This window comes from Aquarana catesbeiana, linkage group LG06 (assembly GCF_042186555.1).
Source record: "Aquarana catesbeiana isolate 2022-GZ linkage group LG06, ASM4218655v1, whole genome shotgun sequence".
Classification (NCBI taxonomy): Eukaryota; Metazoa; Chordata; class Amphibia; order Anura; family Ranidae; genus Aquarana; species Aquarana catesbeiana.
The window spans coordinates 411101825-411129016 of record NC_133329.1 but is presented as its reverse complement, the minus strand read 5'-3'; the positions used below and the strand labels follow the sequence as shown (position 1 = coordinate 411129016).

The following is a 27192-nucleotide window of genomic DNA, read 5'->3' as shown; positions in this document are numbered from 1 at the left end:
TCATCCAATTCTTCCATTATATTATTATTTGTAAATCATACTTTCATTTTGCAAATTACCCTCTTCCTGGACCATTCCCAGTGCGATCCCTCCTCCAACACACATTGGTATTTATTATTAACATCTTTGCCCAAGTATCCCTCCTCCAGCACACACATTGGTCTTTCCTCTGTATCCCTATTATACATTAAAAAAGTCATTATCTGCATATTGCTTTCCTGCACATATTCACCTCCACACTCCTCTCCTGCACATACCGCACCCATCCTACCCTCTACACTCCTCTCCTGTACATACCGCCCACCGTCCTACCCTCCACACTCCTCTCCTGTACATACCGCACCCATCCTACCCTCCACACTCCTCTCCTGCACATACCGCCCACCGTCCTACCCTCCACACTCCTCTCCTGCACATACCGCCCACCGTCCTCCCCTCCACACTCCTCTCCTGTACATACCGCACCCATCCTACCCTCCACACTCCTCTTCTGTACATACCGCCCACTGTCCTACCCTCCACACTCCTCTCCTGTACATACCGCACCCATCATACCCTCCACACTCCTCTGCTGTACATACCGCCCACTGTTCTCCCCTCCACACTCCTCTCCTGTACATACCGCACCCATCCTACCCTCCACACTCCTCTCCTGTACATACCGCACCCGTCCTACCCTCCACACTCCTCTCCTGTACATACCGCCCACTGTCCTACCCTCCACACTCCTCTCCTGTACATACCGCCCACTGTCCTACCCTCCACACTCCTCTCCTGTACATACCGCACCCATCATACCCTCCCCACTCCTCTTCTGTACATACCGCCCACTGTCCTACCCTCCACACTCCTCTCCTGTACATACCGCACCCGTCATACCCTCCACACTCCTCTGCTGTACATACCGCCCACTGTTCTCCCCTCCACACTCCTCTCCTGTACATAGCACCCACTGTCCTCCCCTCCACACTGCTCTCCTGTACATAGCGCCCACTGTCCTCCCCTCCACACTCCTCTCCTGTACATACTGCACCCGTCATACCCTCCACACTCCTCTCCTGTACATACCGCCCACTGTCCTACCCTCCACACTCCTCTCCTGTACATACCGCCCACTGTCCTACCCTCCACACTCCTCTCCTGTACATACCGCACCCATCATACCCTCCACACTCCTCTCCTGTACATAGCGCCCACTGTCCTCCCCTCCACACTCCTCTCCTGTACATAGCGCCCACTGTCCTCCCCTCCACACTCCTTTCCTGTACATACTGCACCCATCATACCCTCCATACTCCTCTCCTGCACATACCGCACCCATCCTACCCTCCACACTCCTCTCCTGTACATACCGCACCCGTCCTACCCTCCACACTCCTCTCCTGTACATACTGCCCACTGTCCTACTCTCCACACTCCTCTCCTGTACATACCGCCCACTGTCCTACCCTCCACACTCCTCTCCTGTACATACCGCCCACTGTCCTACCCTCCACACTCCTCTCCTGTACATACCGCTCACTGTTCTACCCTAGACACTCCTCTCCTGTACATGCCGCCCACTGTCCTACCCTCCACACTCCTCTCCTGTACATACCGCCCACTGTCCTCCCCTCCACACTCCTCTCCTGTACATACCGCTCACTGTCCTCCCCTCCACACTCCTCTCCTATACATACTGCACCCATCATACCCGCTACACTCCTCTCCTGTACATACCGCTCACTGTCCTACCCTCCACACTCCTCTCCTGTACATACCGCTCACTGTCCTACCCTCCACACTCCTCTCCTGTACATACCGCACCCATCCTACCCTCCACACTCCTCTCCTGCACATACCGCCCACCGTCCTACCCTCCACACTCCTCTCCTGCACATACCGCCCACCGTCCTCCCCTCCACACTCCTCTCCTGTACATACCACACCCATCCTACCCTCCACACTCCTCTTCTGTACATACCGCCCACTGTCCTACCCTCCACACTCCTCTCCTGTACATACCGCACCCATCATACCCTCCACACTCCTCTGCTGTACATACCGCCCACTGTTCTCCCCTCCACACTCCTCTCCTGTACATACCGCACCCATCCTACCCTCCACACTCCTCTCCTGTACATACCGCACCCGTCCTACCCTCCACACTCCTCTCCTGTACATACCGCCCACTGTCCTACCCTCCACACTCCTCTCCTGTACATACCGCCCACTGTCCTACCCTCCACACTCCTCTCCTGTACATACCGCACCCATCATACCCTCCCCACTCCTCTTCTGTACATACCGCCCACTGTCCTACCCTCCACACTCCTCTCCTGTACATACCGCACCCGTCATACCCTCCACACTCCTCTGCTGTACATACCGCCCACTGTTCTCCCCTCCACACTCCTCTCCTGTACATAGCACCCACTGTCCTCCCCTCCACACTGCTCTCCTGTACATAGCGCCCACTGTCCTCCCCTCCACACTCCTCTCCTGTACATACTGCACCCGTCATACCCTCCACACTCCTCTCCTGTACATACCGCCCACTGTCCTACCCTCCACACTCCTCTCCTGTACATACCGCCCACTGTCCTACCCTCCACACTCCTCTCCTGTACATACCGCACCCATCATACCCTCCACACTCCTCTCCTGTACATAGCGCCCACTGTCCTCCCCTCCACACTCCTTTCCTGTACATACTGCACCCATCATACCCTCCATACTCCTCTCCTGCACATACCGCACCCATCCTACCCTCCACACTCCTCTCCTGTACATACCGCACCCGTCCTACCCTCCACACTCCTCTCCTGTACATACTGCCCACTGTCCTACTCTCCACACTCCTCTCCTGTACATACCGCCCACTGTCCTACCCTCCACACTCCTCTCCTGTACATACCGCCCACTGTCCTACCCTCCACACTCCTCTCCTGTACATACCGCTCACTGTTCTACCCTAGACACTCCTCTCCTGTACATGCCGCCCACTGTCCTACCCTCCACACTCCTCTCCTGTACATACCGCCCACTGTCCTCCCCTCCACACTCCTCTCCTGTACATACCGCTCACTGTCCTCCCCTCCACACTCCTCTCCTATACATACTGCACCCATCATACCCGCTACACTCCTCTCCTGTACATACCGCTCACTGTCCTACCCTCCACACTCCTCTCCTGTACATACCGCTCACTGTCCTACCCTCCACACTCCTCTCCTGTACATACCGCCCACTGTCATACCCTCCACACTCCTCTCCTGTACATACCGCCCACTGTCATACCCTCCACACTCCTCTCCAGAACACTGAAGATGGGTCATGGATGGGTCTTCCAGCATGACAATGACCCAAAACATACCACCAAGGCAACAAAGAAGTGGCTGAAGAAGAAGCACATTAAAAAAAGGTCATGGAGTGGCCTAAGCCTATAGAAAATTTATGGAGGGAGCTGAAACTTTGAGTTGACAGGCGAGAAACCTTAAAGTTGATGTAAGCCCACTCTTCTCATCCTTTCTAAAACTACTGCCATAGGGGTCATCTATAAGGATATACACGCCTCCTGCATGTATCTTTACCTGTCAAATGTCTCCCCTCTGTCTGTTATGAGGCCCAAAAAAACTGCAGATTCTGTGGGCGGGTCTGTTGTCTGGAGCTCGGTGGGTGGAGTCGTGATGTCAGTAGACTCCCCGCCCACCTCTACACTCCCCTTGTCAATTATGCATTTCTCCTGTGTATTTTTTACACTGAACTTCTGCTATGATCACCAACATCCAGTCAAAACCCAGAAAAGTCACCACATGACTTCAGCATGCCCAATCATGTTGAGGTGTGGAGCAGCCAATCCTGGGAGAGCTGGAGAAGAAAAGGAGGAAGGAATCTGAAGTACACAGAATGTCTCTCTCAGGCTTGTGCATGAGATATGTAAATCACCCATCACTCACAGGAAGGGGGAAGAACATCATGATCCCTATTTCTCTGTGTGTCAGTTTTTATCTCACTGAAAAAACCAAGTTAGACTTACTGGTAACTTGTTTTCCAGAAGTCTTTCAGGACAGCACCTGAGAGATAGCGACTCCACCCACCGGAAACACCTTCTTCCTCCAAACTTTAAAGGGAGGCGCCTCCCTACCATACCTCAGTTTTAGTAGAGAAGACCTCCGGCCCCGGCTGGAACACATAAAACACATACGTTAGTCACAGCATAGTATATACAATACAATAGGGCGGGATGTTGCTGTCCTGAAAGACTTCTGGAAAACAAGTTACCGGTAATTCTAACTTGGTTTTTCCCAAGGCGTCTTTCAGGACAGCACCTGAGAGGATAACAGAGACTTACCCCCTTAGGGCGGGACAACAGCTTGCAGGACCTTTCTGCCAAACGCCTGATCATTAGCAGATGTGAGGTCCAGCCTGTAATGTTTCACGAATGTGTGAAAACTCGACCATGTTGCCGCCTTGCAGATTTGTTCAGGGGTGGCACCAGCTTTCTCTGCCCAAGTGGCCGCTAATGCTCTTGTTGAGTGTGCAGAAATTCCTGCTGGAGGAGACACACCTGCATGCGAATAAGCCTCTGAAATGGCTAGCTTCAGCCACCTTGCTAAAGAGATTTTAGAAGCCTGGCAACCTTTCCTGTTGCCCGAAAAATATCACAAACAGAGAATCTGAACGTCTAAAGAGCTTTGTCCTTTCCAAGTAACATAACAAAACTCTTCTAACATCCAACATGTGAAAACAAGTCTCCTTCTCCCCTACTGGGTTGGGGCAGAAGGTCGGAAGTACAATGTCCTGAACACGATTTTGTACTGAAGCTACCTTTGGTAAGAATTTCTGATCTGTTCTAAGTATAACCCTGTCTGGGAAGAATAGGGTTCCTTAACTGATAAAGCATTAAGCTCACTGATCCTGCGTGCAGAGACCATGGCAATCAGAAACACAGACTTAAAAGAGAGATATCTGAGTGGCGCTTCTTCCATAGGTTCAAAGGGACTCCTTGTTAGAGACTGGAGGACTATCGACATATCCCATTTGGGAAACAACTTAAGTGGTGCTGGTCTGGATCTCGTAAGGGATCTGAAAAATCTGGTTACCAATGGATCTGAGGCCACAGATTTTTCTAGGAATACTGCTAGCGCAGCCACCTGCACCTTCAAGGTACTAACTGCTAGTCCCTTGTCAGCACCAACTTGTAAAAATTCCAGAACGGTAACAAGACTCCCTGGGTCCTGGGCAGATGAATTACACCATGTATTATAGACCTTCCAGACCTTGGAATAGATATTTCTAGTCACCCTTTTCCTACTGGATAATAGTGTTGAGATTAACCGGTTGGAAAAACCCTTGCTCCTTAAGAGCTGCTCTTCAGATACCAGGCTGTGAGCGCCAAAGTGGCTACCTCTGGGTGATTTACTGGACCCTGAAAAAGTAAATCGTGCCTGAGGGGCAGATGCCAATAAGGCCTGACCGCCATTCTCAGAACGGTTGAAAACCAAGCCCTTCTTGGCCAAAAGGGCGTGATTAGGATAACCGGTACCATTTCCCTTTGATTTTTTCTTAATACTAAGGGAATTAACTGGAATGGGGGGAAAGCATAGCAGAGATGGAATCTCCATGGATACGCCAAGGCATCTGTTCCTAGTGACCCGTCGTGATTGTTTAGGGAAAAAAAAAAAAATTGCGGAACCAAGGCATTCTCTTTTGAGGCGAACAGGTCCACCTCTGGCAGCCCCCACTCTTCGGCGATCATGGCAAAAACCTCTGGGTTCAGCGACCATTCCGCTTCCTGAATGGGGTTTCTGCTCAGGAAATCCGCCACCCTGTTCAGGGATCCCTTTAGATGGACTGCTGATAAAGACAGCAAGTGTCCTTCTGCCCATCGGAGAATGCTCATGGCTAGTACTTGCAGCGATTTGCTCCTTGTACCTCCCTGCCTGTTTATATAAGCCACGGCTGTGGCATTGTCTGTTAGTATTTGAACATGCTGGGCCCGGAGCCCCTGAGCAAATGACTTCAGAGCCAAGTCGATCGCCTTGAGCTCTCTCCAGTTTGAGGACTTTGTCGCCTCCTTCCTGGACCAGTTTCCCTGAGTGAAACCCTTTCCTAGGTGGGCTCCCCAACCCCAGGAACTGGCATCGGTTGTCAGTCTTTTTCCGATTGGAAAGGCCCAGACTAACCCCTCCGATAGGATATCCTGCCTTTTCCACCACCATAGTGACCTCTTCACTTGGGTTGGAACTTTTACCTGATTCTAGGGATTCCAAATTGTGACCCCAAGATCTCAGAAGAAAAGCCTGCAGATGTCTGAAGTGTAGTCTTGCCCACTGAACAGCTGGCATTGACGAAGTCAGAACACCCAGAGCTGACATGACCAATCTTACCGTCAGCTGCTGGTTGGTCTGCAAGAAAGACACTGTATCCTGGATTTTTCCTTTCTTCTCTGAAGGAAGAAAAATTATTTGGCTTACCGAATTTGAGATGGTTCCAGGGAAGATTTTTGGAGATTTAGAATCCAACCTAGAGTCTCCAGATGGCTGCATGCTCTGCTTAAATTGCTCCTCAATTCCTCTCTTGAGGGGGCGAAAAATAGCAGATCGTCTAAGTAAGGAATTACTGCGATTCCCTGAAGACGCAGCGGAGCTAGGGCCTCTGCCATTACTTTGGTGAAAATTCGGGGTGCAGATGATAGCCCGAAGGGTAGGGCTCTGAATTGCAGATGCCGAATTCTGCCTTCCAACCTTACTGCCAACCTGAGAAACCTCTGGGAATGGGATGAGATTGGAATATGCAGGTATGCATCCTTCAGATCCACTGACGCCATGAAACAATCTGGAGTTAGATTTCTGGCGGTGAAAATTGAGTCCATCTTGAACCTTCTGTAATTGATGGCTCTGTTTAGTGGCTTTAAATTGAGAATTAAACGAAATCTTCCTGTTGGTTTTTTTTACCAGGAAGACATGTGAATAGAAGCCCTCGTGCCATTCTTCTGGTGGCACTGGGATTACTACACCCTGTTGCATCAGTTCCTCCAGAGAGGATTTCATGGGCAGGGCCTTTATTGGATCTCGAGGAGCATTTGTTACCAGAAACCTTCTTGGGGGGGTTTCTGGAAAACTCGAGAGTATAACCCTGCGAGAGAGTGGTCAGAATAAACTGATTTGAAGTTATCCCTGACCACTGCGGAAGAAACTCTCGTAATCTTCCGCCGACCCGCAGAGATGAGTCATTGTGAGTTTTCGGCCTGTGAAGGAGGACGGAAGAGAATTCCGCCTTTGCCCTTCGCCTTTTGCGCGGACCAATTTTTTCTCCTGCCCTGAAACTTATTTTCCTGCTGCTGCTGTTGAGTTTTTTGAGGTCGAAAAAGACGTTTTGGGGTCTGCTTTTTCTTTTTGACCGGGAAGGACTTCTTCTTAATCGGCAGTTCTGTCTAGGATATTATCTAGATCAGGGCCAAAAAGAAGGTCACCTGAAAAGGGAATACCACAAAGCTTACTCTTTGAAGCTGTATCACCTGGCCAGGTTTTTAGCCATAAAGCTCTTCTCGCAGCATTTGCTAAAGCTGCAGACCTAGCTGACATTTTGATAGCTTCAGCCGAAGCATCTGCAATATAAGCAACCGCAGAAATCAGGGTAGGAAAGGAATCTAAGATCTCCTGCTTGGGGGAATCTGCCACTATATGAGATCTAAGTTGGTTCACCCAGTATTCCAGATTCCTGGCTACACAGGTTGTGGCCATTGCTGGTTTTAAATTGCTCATGATTGATTGCCATGATCTCTTGAGCAAAAGATCCATGCGTTTGTCCATTGGATCCCTTAGAACCCCCATGTCTTCAAAAGACAGGTCTGTGGATCTTGAGACCTGTGAAAAGGCCGCATCCAACCTGGGCACCTTATTCCACACCGCAGAAGGGTCCTCCTCAAAAGGGAAGCGCCTTTTGTGGGCTCTGGAAAAAAAAGGGCTTTTTCGCTGGATCTTGCCATTCTTTAGTAATGGCGTCAGAAATGACCGAATGAACCGGAAATGTTCACCCCTTAGGCTCATTTAACCCTGCATACATGCGGTCATGAAGAGATAACTCCTTTTCCTCACTTAAGCCAAGTGTAACATGGATAGCCTTAAGGAGTCCGTCTACCTCCTCTAGGGAAAGCTTAAATTTGGAAGGAGCCACCTCCGCTTCCTCACCCTCCTCCTCCGAATCTTTAACGGAAGGAGTAGGGGACTGCTCTTCCCTGATAGAGGGGCCTTCAGGTAAAGCTTCTACCATGGGGAAAGAAATAGAACCCTGGGAAGCCTCAGAAGTGGATGGCTGACTAGCAGCTGGATTAACTAAAGAGTCACGAAAAGTCTGAATCGTGGCGTATAGTTCCTTCTTTACGGAGGCAACCAGGTCATCACAAACCGAAGCCGATTCCTCCTTTACTAAAGAAGTGATGCATGTACTGCATAAGACTTTTTTCCAATTTTCTCCCATTTTGGCATTGCAAGAAGGACATCTCTTTTTTGGGTCAGAGCTTTTAGCCTGTCAGAGAAAAACAAAAAAGGAAAAAAACCAGGGGACCTTTTAGTGAGACCCAGTCTCAGCTACACAAGAATCACCCACAGGTGCACTAAGAAGAAACCAGTCAGCCTCTAGTGCCCAGACAGGCCCCTTGCCACTAGGGGGTAGAGAAAAAAGAAAAATAGACCAAACCCAGGAAAAGGAAGAAAGGCAGACTTAAACCGCTGCTCCTACCTGAGCTTTACTGGCGCCTGTGCCTGTCCCCACCGCTGCAGATGCCGAGTCCTCCATCTCTGGTGTGCAGCTCCTCACTTGTGGCTTTATATGCCGCTTCCGGACTCCCATAGTGCATCTGCACCAGACCGGAAGCGGAAGTAAGCGCCAGTTCCTGTCCTCCCTCCTCCCCCTTGCATCCACGCCGGAAATGACGCTTCTGCTGACCCAGTGACCCGCCTTGTCACTTCCGCCACGCCTGCCGGCCAAAAAAACATGGCGGCAGCGCACGCGCACCGCCGCTCCTACGACCGCGTGGATCACCGGGTCCACGGCTCTCACCGAGCACCAGGAGGGGAAGAGGAGCCCGATTGCTACCGCTGCAAAGGCTTGGGTAGGCCGGGAGGACAGCGGGTCTCCTAAAAGGAGGAAAAAGAAAGGAAGCCCCGTCTCCCAGGAGCACCTGAGAGAACCTGACTCCCCCCTCAAAAAGATGTTCCCGGAGGAAACACAAAAACTGAGGTATGGTAGGGAGGCGCCTCCCTTTAAAGTTTGGAGGAAGAAGGTGTTTCCTGTTTCCGGTGGGTGGAGTCGCTATCTCTCAGGTGCTGTCCTGAAAGACGCCTTGGGAAAAAAAATATAAGAGGATTGCTCAGAGCTGGATTAACTCTTTGTGGAAAGACTGGGCACAGATGACATGAAATCCTATACTGTACAAGCTGCAAGCCTTAATTAAAATTTTTTTTTTCGGGTTTACATCCACTTTAAGGATTTAGAGAAGATCTGTGAAGAAGAGTGGACCAAAATCCCTCCCAAGATGTGTGAAAACCTGATCACCACCTACAAGAAACTTCTGACCTCTGTGATCGCCAACAAGGGTTTCTCCACCAATTACTAAGTCATGTTTTGCTTGGAGATTAAATACTTATTTTACTCACTGAACTGCAACTCCATTTATAACATTTGTATCATGTGTTTTTTTTTCTGGATTTTTGGTTGATATTCTGTCTCTATCATATAAAATACACCTATGATAAAAAATGGACCCTTCATTTCTTTGTAGGTGGGCAAACTTACACAATCTGCAGGGGAGACAATCATTTTCCCCCCACTGTACCACCCTCGGTCATAACCCCTCACACCCCTCTCCTGCCCTGTAAGGTTTTAAGCATGGTTTGTTCTATACCCAACCCCTCCCCCTCCGGAAATGAACACACTTTACTCGTATTTATGGAATGATTGGGGTTCTGGTGATGGACTCGTCTGCCATAGATCGGCGCCTTCATAGCATCACATCTGGTGTTTAGGTAAATTTCATCAAATATTTAGTTCTGACCCCAATGACATCACTGAACACACAAGTGTGACAAATCGTTTAATCGCCGAGCTCTCATGCTGGAGGACATCTGTACATGGAATATTTACAGGACAGACAAATGATATTCATGAGCGGTCACATGGACACCATCTTCCACGCCGGTCACACCGACACGTAGCTTTCCTGCAGAAGCCTTACAAGGAGACAGGAGAAGACGATGCCCAGGATCTGCAGAGAGAAGACCAGGACCAGGTCACACAGGGGCAGGTTGAAGGAGAATACGGGACGGAAGGTAAAAATGGTAAAATAAATGCAAATTCAGCTTTAACAAAAACCAGGACCGTGTGTATCCACAGAGACCCCAAATTTAGACCCCCTTCTCTCTACAGAGATACCCAGCACATTACCTGTGAGAAGCCGAGGCCGACTCCCACCGCGCCAATCACTTCAACGTGTTCCGATATCCACATCTGCATCTTCATCACACAGCCCTGCAAGACAAGCACGCATTAAAGCCCAATTCCAGCTAAAGTTTTCCTTTCAACAGAACAAGGAACATCGTTCCTGGCCCCCCGCAGGGGGATTTCCACTCGATCCCGAGACACTAGAACAAATGAGGGGGAACGGTGTCACTGGGGCAGGAAATGGGTGCAGTATCTCAGCCACATTATATGCCAAGTGTACCTTCCATGCAAGTGATAAGGTGGATGACCTCACTTCAACACCAGAGTTATTCTTGCCACCATCACACCATAAACACACTGCCTACATAGCCCCAAAGCCCCTACGCTGGCAGTTGGTGTTGCGCGCACGCCCCCCTACACTGGTGGTTGGTGTAGCCCCGACCCCCCCCCTTACACTGGCGGTTGGTGTAGCCCCCGACCCCCCCTTACACTGGCAGTTGGTGTTGCCCCGACCCCCCCCCCCCCAAAACTGGTGGTTGGTGTAGCCCCGACCCCCACCCCCAAAACTGGCGGTTGGTGTAGCTCCGACCCCCACCCCCCCAAAACTGGCGGTTGGTGTAGCCCCAACCCCCACACTGGTGGTTGGTGTAGCCCCGACCCCCACCTCCCTACACTGGCGGTTGGTGTAGCCCCGACCCCCACCTCCCTACACTGGCGGTTGGTGTAGCCCCGACCCCCACCTCCCTACACTGGCGGTTGGTGTAGATGTGGCCTTGCAGTGCATTAATGACCCATTAAAAAAAAAAAAAAAAGTTCTGTCTGGAGTTGGGCCCCCAGGAAGTCAGCCAGCTCCCCAGCATTTCACCACACCAGGTAACGATTCTTCCACCTTGCCCCCACCCATCCTACCTGTGTATAGATGCGGTCGCTGCGCGCCCCCGCGTTCTCACCACACTTCAGCTGTACAGTCTTGCAGCAGCTGGGGGGCACCGAGCCGGAGGACACCCCAGAACTGGCGTTGACTCTGAACCAATCCGTGAAATTGGTGGCTCCACAGCATTGGAACTGAAAACAAGAAGAGGAATAAGGGAAGATCAGGGAGGCTTCCAGGACTGGAAGAGAAAAAGAGGACTCCCCCCCCCCCCAACCCCCACTCCCAAAAAGCCATCTAACCTGACAAAAACACACACACTGACTTCTTGAATCACTAAGGGTCTATTTGCAAAACATTCACACCAAGCAAATGAGGTGGACTCTGACTTGCTGCATCTTCTAATGCACATTGTGAGAAGCTCACAGTGTGCAGTGAAATCAGAGGAAGCCGTTTCAGTCCAGGAGAGGTGCAAGACTGAAGAGAAGGTCGGAGGTCAGCTTTTAAAACCCAACAAGGTTCCTTTTTCCCAGGGGCCCTTTTCTTCCTCGATACAAAATGGATTTATTGAGTAATTATGTAATAGATTTTGTAATGTTTAAACTCCATCCAGTCCTGCCAATCCCTAATTGCTTTTCTTTGTGAAGTAGTTCTGGGCAGGAAGCGTCCGGCCTCATTATGACTTGGCAGAGCTTTGTTGTCACCGCGGCAGAACTACAACCAAAACCAGCCGTGAGTCCAACCATTAATTACCGGGAACTTCCCCGCCTTTCACAGAGCTCACGGAGATTGTACAGAGAGGAGATCCCAGTGTGTGCCAGGAGAACGGCGGTATATTGTGTCCTCTGCAGATTTCACACTGCCAACAAACCAGCACTCCCTGCCCTCCCCCTCCAGCGATGAAAGTTCTGTACAGTATGGATATGTCCCTTTTGATCCAGATTTTATTTCATTTACGAGCTTTTAAATTATTAACTTAGTTTATTCAGGTCCCTGTCAAAAAAAAAAAAAAAAAAAAAAAAATGGGCACTGCCACAACTCTCCTGCAGTGGGGCCAATGTGCTGAACCATTATGGCCACTTCTCTGTATTCTTTCCCATAATTTCTGGTTTTGGAACTCGTAGCACTGTGCCGTTTAGTCACAGGACCATCCTGTAGGAGGATAAAAGTGGCTTGTCCTAATAAGCCTTTCCCGATTGCTAGGGGTTCTTTGAGAAGAGAGCAGATTTACTTACACTGACCACCAATCTAAAGGGTCACCTTCTACACTAATAGCAATTGTAAGGGGTCACTTCTACACCAACCACAGATCTAGAAGAAGGTCACTCCAACTACAAATGACCACCAACCTCATGGGTCAGCTCAATACCATTCACAAATCCAAAGGTCACCTCTGAAACGGCCGCCCATCTAAAGGGCCACTGACACCAATCCAGAGGGGGGGTGTGTGACCTCTACACTGACCGCCAATCCAGGGGGGGGGTCAGCTCTACACAGACCGCCAATCCAGGGGGGGGGTCAGCTCTACACAGACCGCCAATCCAGGGGGGGGGTCAGCTCTACACAGACCGCCAATCCAGGGGGGGGGTCAGCTCTACACAGACCGCCAATCCAGGGGGGGGGTCAGCTCTACACAGACCGCCAATCCAGGGGGGGGGTCAGCTCTACACAGACCGCCAATCCAGGGGGGGGGTCAGCTCTACACAGACCGCCAATCCAGGGGGGGGGTCAGCTCTACACAGACCGCCAATCCAGGGGGGGTCAGCTCTACACAGACCGCCAATCCAGGGGGGGTCAGCTCTACACAGACCGCCAATCCAGGGGGGGTCAGCTCTACACAGACCGCCAATCCAGGGGGGGTCAGCTCTACACAGACCGCCAATCCAGGGGGGGTCAGCTCTACACAGACCGCCAATCCAGGGGGGGTCAGCTCTACACAGACCGCCAATCCAGGGGGGGTCAGCTCTACACAGACCGCCAATCCAGGGGGTCAGCTCTACACAGACCGCCAATCCAGGGGGTCAGCTCTACACAGACCACCAATCCAGGGGGTCAGCTCTACACAGACCACCAATCCAGGGGGTCAGCTCTACACAGACCACCAATCCAGGGGGGGGGGGGGGGGGTGTGTCACCTCTACACCGACCGCCAATCCAAGGGGGGGGTACCTCTACACCAACCGCCAATCCAAGGGGGGGGGGGGGGGGGTTCATCTCTACACCGACCGCCAATCCAAACGGGGGGGGGTCACTTCTCCACGAATCACAAATCTGTGGGGTCTCTAACTTTCACTGTTAGGTCATTATTATTCTTCATTTAATTTTGTGATTATTCTTATAGTTGGAATTCTCTTCATTTTACTAATCCCACGGATGTATTATGAGCTGCTAGTTTAAGAATTTTAGTGGGGTTCCTTAAGACCTAAAAACATTTCCAAGGGTTTCTCCATCAAAGGAAGGGTTGTCCTACATTCCAGCACCATCCATGTACAATAATGAGTAATAATATCTCAGATGAAAGCCACCGTTGGTGGTCACTCACCTCTTGCTGGACACTGTCCACCCCTCTGGTTATTGACCGGTCTTTTCCATATCTATCCAAAAGCGTCATAAACTTCTGAAGTACATTACGCTGCAGCTGCAGAAATGAGACCAAGGTGTGCAACAAAAATTATTTGGCTTTTCTTCCCACAACCAGAATCCACAACTGTGATTACTAAAAAGAAAAGCTAGGATATTGGGATCCAGAAAAATGTATCAGTTTGAGAACTCCAAATTTTCTCCCCACACTTCCCACATTTCTCAGGGAGATTTTTTCCATTTTATGGAGAAATGATACAACAAGCGAGGTCACAGCTTCTATTCTGAGTACTTGTTCCAGAACTTGGACTCTGGAAGTATTGAAGTAGCATGATAGTAAGCAGCTCACGTGGAATGAGGGGGTCAGCAACAGCAAATTACATATACAGTGGGGACAGAAAGTATTCAGACCCCCTTCAATTTTTCACTCTATTTTAGCAAATGGCTGCAATATAACAATTTAAGTTCATTTTTTTCCTCATTAATGTACACACAGGACCCCATATTGTACACACAGCACCCCATATTGTACACACAGCACCCCCATATTGTACACACAGGACCCCATATTGTACACACAGCACCCCCATATTGTACACACAGCACCCCCATATTGTACACACAGCACCCCCATATTGTACACACAGCACCCCCATATTGTACACACAGCCCCCCATATTGTACACACAGCACCCCATATTGACAGAAAAACACAGAATTGTTGACATTTTTGCAGATTTATTAAAAAAGAAAAACTGAAATATCACATGGTCCTAAGTATTCAGACCCTTTGCTCAGTATTTAGTAGAAGCCCCTTTTGATGAGTCTTTTTGGGAAAGATGCAACAAGTTTTTTCACACCTGGATTTGGGGATCCTCTGCCATTCCTCCTTGCAGATCCTCTTCAGTTCTGTCAGGGGGGATGGTAAACGTTGGTGGACGGACATTTTTAGGTCTCTCCAGAGATGATCAATTGGGTTTAAGTCAGGGCTCTGGCTGGGCCATTCAAGAATAGTCATGGAGTTGTTGTGAAGCCACTCCTTCGTTATTTTAGCTGTGTGCTTAGGGTCATTGTTTTGTTGGAAGGTAAACCTTCGGCCCAGTCTGAGGTCCTGAGCACTCTGGAGAAGGTTTTTGTCCAGGATATCCCTGTACTTGGCCGCATAAATCTTTCCCTCGATTGCAACCAGTCATCCTGTCCCTGCAGCTGAAAAACACCCCCCACAGCATGATGCTGCCACCACCATGCTTCACTGTTGGGACTGTATTGGACAGGTGATGAGCAGTGCCTGGTTTTCTCCACACATACCGCTTAGAATTAAGGCCAAAAAGTTCTATCTTCGTCTCATCAGACCAGAGAATCTTATTTCTCACCATCTTGGAGTCCTTCAGGTGTTTAGCAAACTCCATGCGGGCTTTCATGTGTCTTGCACTGAGGAGAGGCTTCCGTCAGGCCACTCTGCCATAAAGCCCCGACTGGTGGAGGGCTGCAGTGATGGTTGACTTTCTACAACTTTCTCCCATCTCCCAACTGCATCTCTGGAGCTCAGCCACAGTGATCTTTGGGTTCTTCTTTACCTCTCTCACCAAAGCTCTTCTCCCCCGATAGCTCAGTTTGGCCGGACGGCCAGCTCTAGGAAGGGTTCTGGTCGTCCCAAACGTCTTCCATTTAAAGGATTATGGAGGCCACTGTGCTCTTAGGATCCTTAAGTGCAGCAGAAGTTTTTTTGTAACCTTGGCCAGATCTGTGCCTTGCCACAATTCTGTCTCTGAGCTCTTCAGGCAGTTCATTTGACCTCATGATTCTCATTTGCTCTGACATGCACTGTGAGCTGTAAGGTCTTATATAGACAGGTGTGTGGCTTTCCTAATCAAGTCCAATCAGTATAATCAAACACAGCTGGACTCAAATGAAGGTGTAGAACCATCTCAAGGATGATCAGAAGAAATGGACAGAACCTGAGTTATATATATGAGTGTCACAGCAAAGGGTCTGAATACTTAGGACCATGTGATATTTCAGTTTTTCTTTTTTTAATAAATCTGCAAAAATGTCAATAATTCTGTGTTTTTCTGTCAATATGGGGGGCTGTGTGTACAATATGGGGGGCTGTGTGTACAATATGGGGGGCTGTGTGTACATTAATGAGGAAAAAAAAATGAACTTAAATGATTTTAGCAAATGGCTGCAATATAACAGAGTGAAAAATTTAAGAGGGTCTGAATACTTTCCGTCCCCACTGTATATCTCTTTGTACAAGGTCATCTATGCAACTACACCTCATTCTGGGGCTATTTGTCACTTACCATGTCCTTGTAGGCATATGCCGATATCCCCACTATGATCTCTATGGCGAACACCAGAAGCATGAGCCCTGTGAACTAAGAGAGCAGAAGTCAGGTGTATGGAGCGGTGTACAGAAGGCAGGGACTCATACCGATAAGAACCCAATTTTCCTTACGAAGTTACGACTACAATAAAAGAATTGTCCTGTATGGTTTACTCAACTTGCAGTGTTCTATCCAAGAAGCCACACTGTGGACTGTCAGCCGCTGAGGAACTACAAGTTGGACATCTCATTCCAGAACCATGGCCGATTATGGAGCTTCTCTCTCTCTCTCTATTAATATTGAGATTTTTCTCCTCCCCCCTAGTGGAGTTGCCCTTTCCCCTCCCCCCACCACCATGCCAATTAATATGGAGTTGCACCCCCCCCACCCCCCACCATGCCCATTACCATGAAGTTGCCCTCCTCCCCCTGCTGTGATGAAAGCACTCAAGCGGGGTGCGGAACGGTTCCGTCACATTGGTGGCAAGCAGTGGGATGCTTCCTGCAGTCTGGGACATCCAAACCTCTACCGGGATCCGAGGTCCGGATAGCAGAAGAGGAGAGGTACAGATACCAACCGCCATAGAAGAGAAATTCGGAAGGAGGTTGCAAGAGATGCAGCACAGAGGACCAGTGTCAATGCAGGTCCTGCTGGGATACTATGATTCTGTCCACTGGGACCTCTGGAATTAATATGGGAGGGCCCCCCCAAATTAATATGGGGTAGTCAATATCGCTCCCATGGCCATTATGACCTAGCTAACATGTGACATTTCAGTTCATCCTAAAAAGGTTCAGTAGTGTTGAGATCAGGGCTCTGTGCAGGACAATCCAGTTCCTCCACACCAAACCCATGTCTTTATGGAGCTGGATACCTCAATTTGGAGTTGCACCCCTCTTTATGGCTACAGCATCCTCCATTCTTCTGGGAAGACTTTCCACATGATTTTAGAGGGTGTCTGGAAATTTTTGCCCATTTGGGAGGGCAGGTATTGATGTTGGATGAGAAGACCTGGCACACCATCACCAGTTCTAATTTATCCCAAATGTAATCAGTAGGGATCAAGTCAAGGCTCTGTGCAGGACACTTGAGTCCCTCCACACCAAACTGGTCACACCATGTCTTTATGGAGCTGGCTTTGTACACAGGGAGGGCACAGTCATGCTGGACCGTAAGGTTGAAAGAGCACAATGGTCTACAATGTGTTTGTATGATGGAGGTGTAGCAATACCCTCGTAGGGGCTGCTGAGTGTTGTGGCCCTCCTGTCACCCTGCCCAGCCCGGTATTCACTTCCAGACACTCCAAGACAATGAAAAGTCCATTATCTTTGTTTTGTATTTTTATTGAGGGATTAGAACTTGGATGGGATTAAGGAATTCACGGGATGCCTAGAAAGATTTGCATAGCTTGGACAATGTATATACACTCCGCAACAACTCTTGCTGCAGACTATTACGTACTCTTCCTCCAGCACAACTCTTTAGGCACAGCTAGCACATAGTTAGGCCCGACTCTGGATTCAGTTAGGCCCTAGCAACAGCTCTTTGCGGGCAGGGACCTCAGGCTCCTCTGGTGTAGCAAAAAACTTGAAAGTTCTGGTGCTAGGTGTCTTAAGTGGACTACTGATCCCAGTCAGCCTTCTTCAGGCCTCGCTAGCCCCCCTGACTGCAGCTGCCCATCTCCACCACCCATGACACCACAGTCCTCACTCTACATCCTTCTCCCAATCAGCTCCGGCATGCCTCCCCAGCGTTTCTGGCTGTGTGCCACTCACCAACCAACACCTGGTGGATCCCCTCCTGGAGACTTTCTCGGCAGGACACTCCTGTCCTCTCCTGGTCAGGACACCCCTGTGGTTTGTACGAGGGTCCCTTCCACTCCCGAGCTCCAGGCCACCCACCCCCTAGACTAGGAGGCTCCCTCAAAGGCCACAACAGCTAGAACTCCATCATCTCCAAGTTCTTCCCCCCCACTGGGCTGACTCTAGGTATTTAAGGAGGCCTGCCCCCTGTCAATCCAGGTTGGGGATTGGTCAGGGCTCCTTAGAACACCCCAGACAGATCCGCTTTTCTTCTAGAAGCCTCCAGAAGCAGCAGCGAGGTAATCGAAAGAGGTTGCCAGCTGTGAGTCCCCAGCCTACTCTAGGCCACTCCCAACCCCACAGGTCAAAACAAACAGGCCTAGGCCTGCCTAAATTTACCTGCCCTACAGAAAAATCTATCTAGCACCTACACCAAGTATAGGCTGCTACAGAGGATTACCAGAACCCTTAGCTAGAATTGCATGGACTCCATCATCGGGGTGAGGTCACATAATTTAGGTCATATAGTGTACTGTAGCCAAGTCCCTGGCCTCTCCAGGCCTAATGGTGACCTCCAGAGTTAGGGACAGCTGACATCCTTCTGTGTAGAGTGGGTTACGAGGCATGGTGGGTGCAATGCAAGGTAGATTAATGGGCGTCAGACACTTCTTGAATGCAAAGAGATTTATTTTCTCTTAAACAAAACTGGGAGAGAGGGTTAGGGCCAGGACACCCTTCAGTAGTTGCATTGTTAATTAGAAGTCTCGGAGTCTGCTATCGGTAGACAGCCATGCAGGGAAAGGCATCCAGCTGGACACCACATCTGCATGTGTAGACACGCTGTCTCCTATGGCAACAATCTTGAAAAGTTTCTAAAAAAGGTTGTAATGAACTCCTCCCCAATCTCCTTCTCTAGATCTTCACTCAACTAAGCTTCCAGTCTATCATCTAGACCCGCTGACCCACTGCCACTGGATCTCCTGAGCTCTTCCAATCTTCTCACTGAGCATCTCCCTCAAGCGTCACCCCCGCATCCCTGCTGGGTCCCTAGCTTGGCACACAAGGCTGCTCTGCAAGCGCCATATCCACTGGTTGGGTCCCTGGCTTGACACCTGCTGAAGTTTCCCGATTCTTCACCATCCCCAGTTGGTGAGAATTCTACTCCGGTACTTGCTTCAGCTACTCGCTGTGGTCCCTGGTAATAAGGTGGATGGTCCCTTAGTGGCGACAGCTTCCCCTCTACCTCCGACCAAGACAGGTTCTCCGGCCGGCAGAACTGTTACTTTTGGTTGGACTGCAAGCCGCAATCCCAACCCTACGCTGCTCTCTTGCTTCTGGATAGGCCCTCACACAGCCTAGCAGGCAGATGTCCCCAGGATAGGCCTCAGGCACTGGCCTAGCAGCCTGGGGCAGCACAACACGTCCATCCAGACAGCCGTCCAGGCATAGGCGTGCGCACAGGGTGTGCTGGGTGTGCCTGGTCACACCCCAATCGCCCTCTGTGGTGCCGATTCCCCCTGCTTCCTCGCATCCCCGTCTCCCCCTCGCAGTGCTGTCAGCTTCCCTCTCCTCTCCCACCGGCTGCTGCGGGGGATGTTTCAGGATGGGGAACAGGGTAAGGGGCCTGTAAATATTTAAAGTGTTTGTTAACCCATATAACAAAAACACTGCCAGACCCTCTATTAGAGCCTGGCATAGCACACTGCATTAGGCTTTCATAAAAAACGAGCATTGTAAATAACTATTAGGAACGATCTTCAGGCCGGTCACATGACTCACAGCCGCTGTATACATCCGATACATGGCTTCTGCAGGAGGGGCCGAGATCTCCCTCTGACATCAGCCGGGGGGGAAATCACATGACCGCTCAGCCTCTCCTGCAGTAGCCCTGGAAACCGTCCGAGAATCACGTGATCAGTCTGAAGATCTTGCTAACACAGTATTTACAACGCTCGTTTTTATAAAAAGAAGACTAATGCAGTGTGCTATGCCAGGCTAAAAGAGAGGGGCTGGCAGAGACCATTTAGAATTTTTTATTTTACTAAATAGTGGCGGGGGGGGGGGCGGAAATGGAGATACACAGACAACAGGCAGAGAGGAGGGGTGGTGAGGAGAGAGAAGAGCTGAGAGCAGGGCTGCGTATGATAGACGGACACACTCTGACCTTGGTGGTCGGGGCTCAGCAGCCCTGATCGCAGTGGTCAGTACAGAGAGGGGGATACAGGAAGTGGCAGTTTTTTTTGTTTTTTTTTGTTTTTTTTCAGTTTAGAGGGGGCAGATTACACAGCACAAGCGCTGTGCTGTTTAATCTGCTTTAAGGGACCAGGAAATCTACTTTTTAATTTTTTTGGGGGGGGTTAACAAACATTACATAGGTTGGACTTGATTCTTTTTTCAACTTCACCTACTATGTAATTATGTAACAGGCCCCTTCTTTTTCTGTTCTGAATGAACACAGTGAGTGATCTGTACCGATCATGCCTATGTTCATTCTTAACTGCAGCATAGTAAACTATGACCCTTGATGTATCACCAAAGCCCCCCAAACAGGGCTCCTAAAATAAATAAATCAATAAATAAATAAATAAAAACTACCGACACCATCTATGCTCTGCTGATATACAGGCATGTGCGTTTTGTGCTCTGGGGTGCACACCCTATTGAAATAGGCAGCACACAGTAATGCGTCCAGGTGGCACAGAACCCCCGATCACCTGATCTCACCCAAATAAAATAGGCCCTCCCAGTAGGCCAAGGCACCCAAGAAAATCCCTGCCCATTGGCTGTGACACCCCATCTATTCCTAATCTGTCCTTGCAATGCCCTTGGTCTTATCTAATGCCACCAGATACCCGGCCATCTAGTGACAGAAGAGAGAAGTGCAGCAATTCCAGAATTGGGGGTATATTCAATAGACCTCTTACCAACCGGCCAAGGCAACGATCACTTGGCAGGTAAATTTGCCTAAACATCAGGGTGCTGCAGTACATTCACAGATCAGATAGGGCTATCCTGGCTTGAACACAGACAAGTGAACACCCCAGCGGTATTGTGAACAGCACAAGTAGGTGACTCCCCTTTGTAGCTCCTCAGGAGATCAATGGCCACCCCACACATTCTTCCCAAGATGACAGTCAAGCGATACTTTAAAAAGGGACTACATACGATTTTGATCAAGGTGTTATTTTCTTTGATCACGGCCACGGCGCCAAATCCCGACAGGAAGAAGATGATCATTCCCACAACGGTTAGGACCAGAGGGGCTCCAGAAGAGGTCTCAGTGATGACCAGAGACATCCGACAACTTCATCTGTACCGAGGCTCCCAGACAAATCAGAGCAACACCACTCGCCTGCCACAGAGAGGGTTGATATCAGAGTTGGGGGGACAACCATATGAAAAAAAATAAATGAGTTCCATCCAGGATGGTGGGAGACTTACCAAAATGTTCACCCAAAGGACCCTAATCTGAGCTCAGTGTTACCAGATTCCAGACAGGACCTTACTAGGTCACTAAATGTAATCTTAGTTCTGTGCTACTCTCTGTAGCCATATTCTAAAGGTAACCTCACAGGGCCACCATCTGTAACATAGTTACGTCTTTTATTCTGCTGCAAGATTCAAGAGAACCTCACATTGTCACCACGTGTGAAATAATTAAATATGTGTTATGTTATTGTGCTCATCCTAATTTGCTGCAGTGGTACATACATTTGGGAGTTTGTACTGCAAGGAGGGGGAATCAGGAGCTCCTCATCCTGAGGCCTGGAGGGACCCGAAGACCCAGCCGAGGGCTCACAATACCAGCATTCATCTGGTGCCGACATACTTTTTGGGTGGACCGAAACTTTAAAGAGGGAGTCCACCTACATCAACCAAAAAAAAAAAAAAAAATATTAAAAGCCAGCAGCTACAAATACTGCAGCTGCTGACTTTTAATACATGGCCACTTACCTGTCCCGGGGTCCAGCGCTGTCGGCAGGCGACGCCGAGAACCCGCTCGGTTCTCGGCAGCTGCCGCCGCCATCCTAGGTGAGGGAATCAGGAAGTGAAGTGTTGCGGCTTCACTTCCTGGTTCCCTACTGCGCGTGCTCGAGTCGCGCTGTGCGATCTGGATGGTCCCCGCTCTCTCCTGGGAGCTGTGCGTTTCCTAGGAGACAGCGCGGTGGGACAGGAAGAGGCATAGACTCCCATGGGAGTCTATGCCGGAAGTGAGTGCAAATACCTGTCTTAGACAGGCATCTGCACCCCCTTCCCCCCTGAAAGGTGCCAAATGTGACACCGGAGGGGGGGAGGGTTCCGAAAAGCGGAAGTTCCATTTTTGTGTGAAACTCCGCTTTAAGGACCCATTTAAATCTATGAGTGTGTGTAGAGATGTCAACATGCTTTTCCCTTGTGCATCAACATGTGTTTTTGACACACACATTTTTCTGTTTACAGCTGCTGTGATAAGACATCAGCCACACAGGGAGTGCATGGTTTTTATTGGGGTCAGCGGTCTTTTACACTTCCACTGTAAGAAGGAGCAGCGATGGACAACCATTAAATTGCACTGAAAAGCAGATTGCAGATAGAGTTTCCACCTCATCCCTTTAAATTACACAGGTTCTGAGGCTAATTTAATGCAGATAAGGCACCAAGTGCATTTAATTACCACCTTAATCAGCCACAGAACCCGTGTAATTCATGTGTGTTCGGGTTTAAAGGGATGGAGGTGGCAACCATAATAGCAGAAGCTGTATGTATGAGCAAATGTGTCTACACCCACCCAACACAATTTACACATACAAAAGTTTGAACACACAAATATGAATAAATGTAAAGGTTTCCTCAAAGTCAGGGGATCTGAATTTCATACAAATGGACTGGAAATACCATTCTTTCCCTTAAAGGGCCAGTACACCCGACAGGAGCTGCTGTACCTTCATCTGATAAAGCCAAGAGCCCCTCTTACTTTGATAAAATGTAACCTATAGAATCTGATATATTGAAACAAAATGGAAACGATACAAATGTAGCGCTACTGCCAAAGGAGTCGCTGTACTGCAACTGGTTTATCCCCCTGTTTTTAGTGCAGAGGCAAGCCATCGATCGCAATCTACCTGTTGACCACAGGCAGCAGACGGATATATAGCCAATACGTTCTTAGGGGTTGCCACCTTTTCTAGAAGTCAAATCCGAACACTTTAGCAGTACACGGCAATTTTTTTTTTTTTAATTATGAACTACACATATATTTTGCAATTAAATAACATTTCTAATCAAATGAAGTTAATCACAAGAGTCCCCCTTTACATCAGAGTCCATAGAGTTCCCCGTTTACGTCTGAACTCACGGAGTTCCCTTACATTGTAAGGGGGGACTCTGCAGACTCTGATGTAAGGGAGAATTTTGACATAAGGGATGCTCTGGGAACCCTGATCTAAGGGGGGGAACATTGGGAACTCTGATATATGGAGAGGACTCTGATGTAAGGGGGAACTCTGAGAACGCTAATTTACCTTAGTGTACTCAGAGGCAGGAGAGAGAAGGGGGTAGACTTCAGTCGCAGACATGGATGGTGAGCTCACTCACCCCTTGGCAGTCAGCACCTCTCATCCAGATGTAGCTGAGGCTGCTGGAGTGTGGGCAGACACAGAGGGGTAGGGGCGGGAGAAAGAGGAGCAGATCAAGGTGTGTGTGGGTGTGTGTGTGTGTGTGTGTGTGTGTGTGTGTGTGTGTAAATTGTTAGTGCTGGCTTTGGTCAGTGTGAAAGAGAACGTAACAGACGCTCTGCATACACAACTGCAACCCCATAGTGTGTTCTGAATAATGTGCCAGAGTTTCAGGAGTTCTGAAACCCGAATGCATGATTCCGGACAGTCCGGGTGAATCCTGGACAGGTGGTAACCCTATACGTTCCCGCTTTGCCGATCCTTCCCCTCGGCCTCCATCGCTCCCATCTTCACTGCTGAGCGCTCAAACCATGCGTGTTAACACATTGCATGGGTATGTGTTGACCCAAAGGAACACAGAGACAAAAATGCGATAAGACCTACAAAGTGTCCAGTCTGTTCTTCAAAGATCTTTCTTACTGCTCCCCCCCAAAGATGAACCATGGAGGCAAACATTGCTGACCTCCCTCTGAAAATGCTGGATACCTGGCCATCTGAAGCACACACAGCAGATAAAAAAAACTCAGAACTAAGGAGTCCCATCTTTGTTCTGAATCAGTGACGCAAAAGTAACAACAAATAAATATCTCTACATCATGAAAACCCGGAAGCTAGCATTTTAAAGGGCATGTCACACTAATAAGTAGCACCTATAGGATGGCTCTCTTTAGGGATTCCAGCAATTTGTAGCTCAGCAATGACCTTTTTGGAGCTCACCAGCTTTAGGTAGCCCTCATATTATCCAGTGTGGCTGTGGATGACCATGACAACAACACCAGAGATTTGCTACAAATCTACAAAAGGCCCATTGAAGGAAAAGGACGGATATGGCGGTCTCCCTCTGGAGCCAATAATACAAAAACACATCCTAATAATAATCCTGAGAAATGCTCTCACCCAGAAGAAGAGGATGACGAGGAAGAATCCGCCTTTAATACAGACCAGGCTGTTTGGAGATTGGTTTTGTTTTTTCATGGTGGATTCAGATGGAAATAAAATAGACCTTGAAGACCCTTTCCTTTTCATGGCAGCTAGCACTCTGCCCAGACCGCACCTGACAATGTGGGAGGGTCGCTGCACACAGACTCAGAACTAATGATTGGGGTAATGAGACTTCATCCAATCAGGTGATAATTAACCCCCTCAGTGCCGGTCTGTGGTCAGAGGATCTGTAGGGAAGTCTGGTGACCACAGACATACAGATCATACAATCGTACAGATCTGATTGACTCTCAATATTTCATCTGGAATAAAGGTGAATAGAAGAGGAAGAGATGCTGGAAGTGTTTGTTGGTTGAGGTTGCATGAAATTAAAATTTTTCTTTTTATTCTTTCAGAAAGCAGAAAATGGATTTAATGGAAATATGAAGTGCCTAGGTGAGGAAGGTGACCCTAGGTGAGGGGTGTGACCCTGGGGAAGGGTGTGATGCTAGGTGAGAGGTGTGACCCTGGGTGAGGGGTGTGACCCTAGGTGAGGGGTGTGACCCTAGGTGAGGGATGTGACCCTAGGTGAGGGGTGTGACCCCAGGTGAGGAGGGGGACCCCGGGTGAGGAAGGTGATCCCAGGTGAGGAAGGCGACCCTAGGTGAGAAGTGTGACTCCAGGTGAGGGGTTTGACCCTAGGTAAGGAAGGTGACCCTAGTTGAGAGGTGTGGCTCCAGGTAATGGGTGTGCCCCCAGCCTAGGACCGTGCCTTTAAGCGAGGGAGGTGGCTCTAGGTTAGGAGCCCCAGGGTAGGAAGGTGACTCTAGACTGGGGAGGTGGCCCTAGGTGAGGTGGGTGGCTCTATGTGAGGGAGATGGCCCTAGGAATAGTAGAGTGACCCTAGCTGAGGGAGGTGGCCATAGGAGAGGTAGCTGGCCTTAGGTAGGGGTGTGGCATTACGTGAGGGAGTGACCCTAGGGAAGGAAGACGACCCTAGGTAAGGATTTGTGGTCCTAGGTGAGGATTGGGTTGACCCTAGCTGAGGGAGATGGCCATCGGAAAAAAAGATAGCCCTAGGTAAGGGGTGTGTCTCTAGGTGAGAAATGTGACCCTAGGTGAGGAAGGTGACCCTAGGTGAGGGGTGTTACCCTAGATAAGGGGTGTTACCCTAGGTGAGAGGTGTGGCCCTACGTAATGGGTGTGTCCCCACCCTAGAAAAGTGACCCTAGGTGAGAGGTGTGGCCCTAGGTAACTGGTAGCCTAGGAAAGTGACTCTAGGCGAGGGAGGTGGCTCTAGGTTAGGAGCCCCAGGGTAGGATAGTGACTCTAGGTTGGGGAAATGGATCTAGGTGAGGTGGGTGGCTCTAGGTGAGGGAAATGGCCCTAGGAATAGTGGGTTGACCCTAGATGAGGGAGGTGGCCATAGGAAAAGAAGATGGTCCTAGGTAAGGAGTGCGGCTCTAGGTGAGAAATGTGACCCTAGGTGAGGAAGGTGACCCTAGGTGAGGGGTGTTATCCTAGATAAGGGGTGTTACCTTAGGTGAGAGGTGTGGCCCTAGAAAAGTGACTCTAGGTGAGAGAGGTAGCCCTAGGTAATTGGTGTTGTCCCAGGCTAGGAAGGTGACTCTAGGTGAGAGAGATGTCCCTAGGGAAGGTAGGATGGCATACAGTGAGGGAGATGTCCATAGGAAAGGTAGGATGGCTCAAGGTGAGGGAGATGTCCCTAGGGAAGGTAGGATGGCCCTAGGGGAGGGATATCTCCCTAGGGAAGGTAGGACGGCCCTAGGTAAGGAAGATGTCCATAGGGAAGGTAGGATGGCCCTAGGTGAGGCAGATGTCCATAGGGAAGCTAGGATGGCACAAGGTGAGGGAGATGTCCCTAGAAAAGGTAGGATGGCCCAAGGTGAGGGAGATGTCCCTAGGGAAGGTAGGATGGCCCTAGGTGAGGGATATGTCCCTAGGGAAGGTAGGACGGCCCTAGGTGAGGAAGATGTCCATAGGGAAGGTAGGATGGCCCTAGGTGAGGCAGATGACCATAGGGAAGGTAGGATGGCACAAGGTGAGGGAGATGTCCCTAGAAAAGGTAGGATGGCCCAAGGTGAGGGAGATGTCCCTAGGGAAGGTAGGATGGCCCTAGGTGAGGGAGATGTCCCTAGGGAAGGTAGGATGGCACAAGATGAGGGAGATGTCTGTAGGGAAGGTAGGATGGCCCTAGGTGAGGGAGATGTCCATAGGGAAGGTAGGATGGCACAAGGTGAAGGAGATGTCCCTTGGAAAGGTAGGATGGTCCAAGGTGAGGGTGATGTCCCTAGGGAAGGTAGGATGGCCCTTGGTGAGGGAGATGTCCCTAGGAAAGGTAGTATAGCCCAATTTGAGGGAGATGTCCCTAGGAAAGGTAGGATGGCCCTAGGTGAGGGAGATGTCCCTAGGGAAGGTAGGATGGCCCTAGGTGAGGGATATGTCCCTAGGGAAGGTAGGACGGCCCTAGGTGAGGAAGATGTCCATAGGGAAGGTAGGATGGCCCTAGGTGAGGCAGATGACCATAGGGAAGGTAGGATGGCACAAGGTGAGGGAGATGTCCCTAGAAAAGGTAGGATGGCCCAAGGT

The 27192-nt window shown here is 49.7% G+C and overlaps 1 pseudogene; it reads right to left on the bottom strand.

The window, feature by feature from the left end:
- Positions 1-10098: 10098 nt before the first annotated feature.
- Positions 10099-24687, bottom strand: LOC141147832 (CD63 antigen-like; annotated as a pseudogene).
- Positions 24688-27192: the final 2505 nt, after the last annotated feature.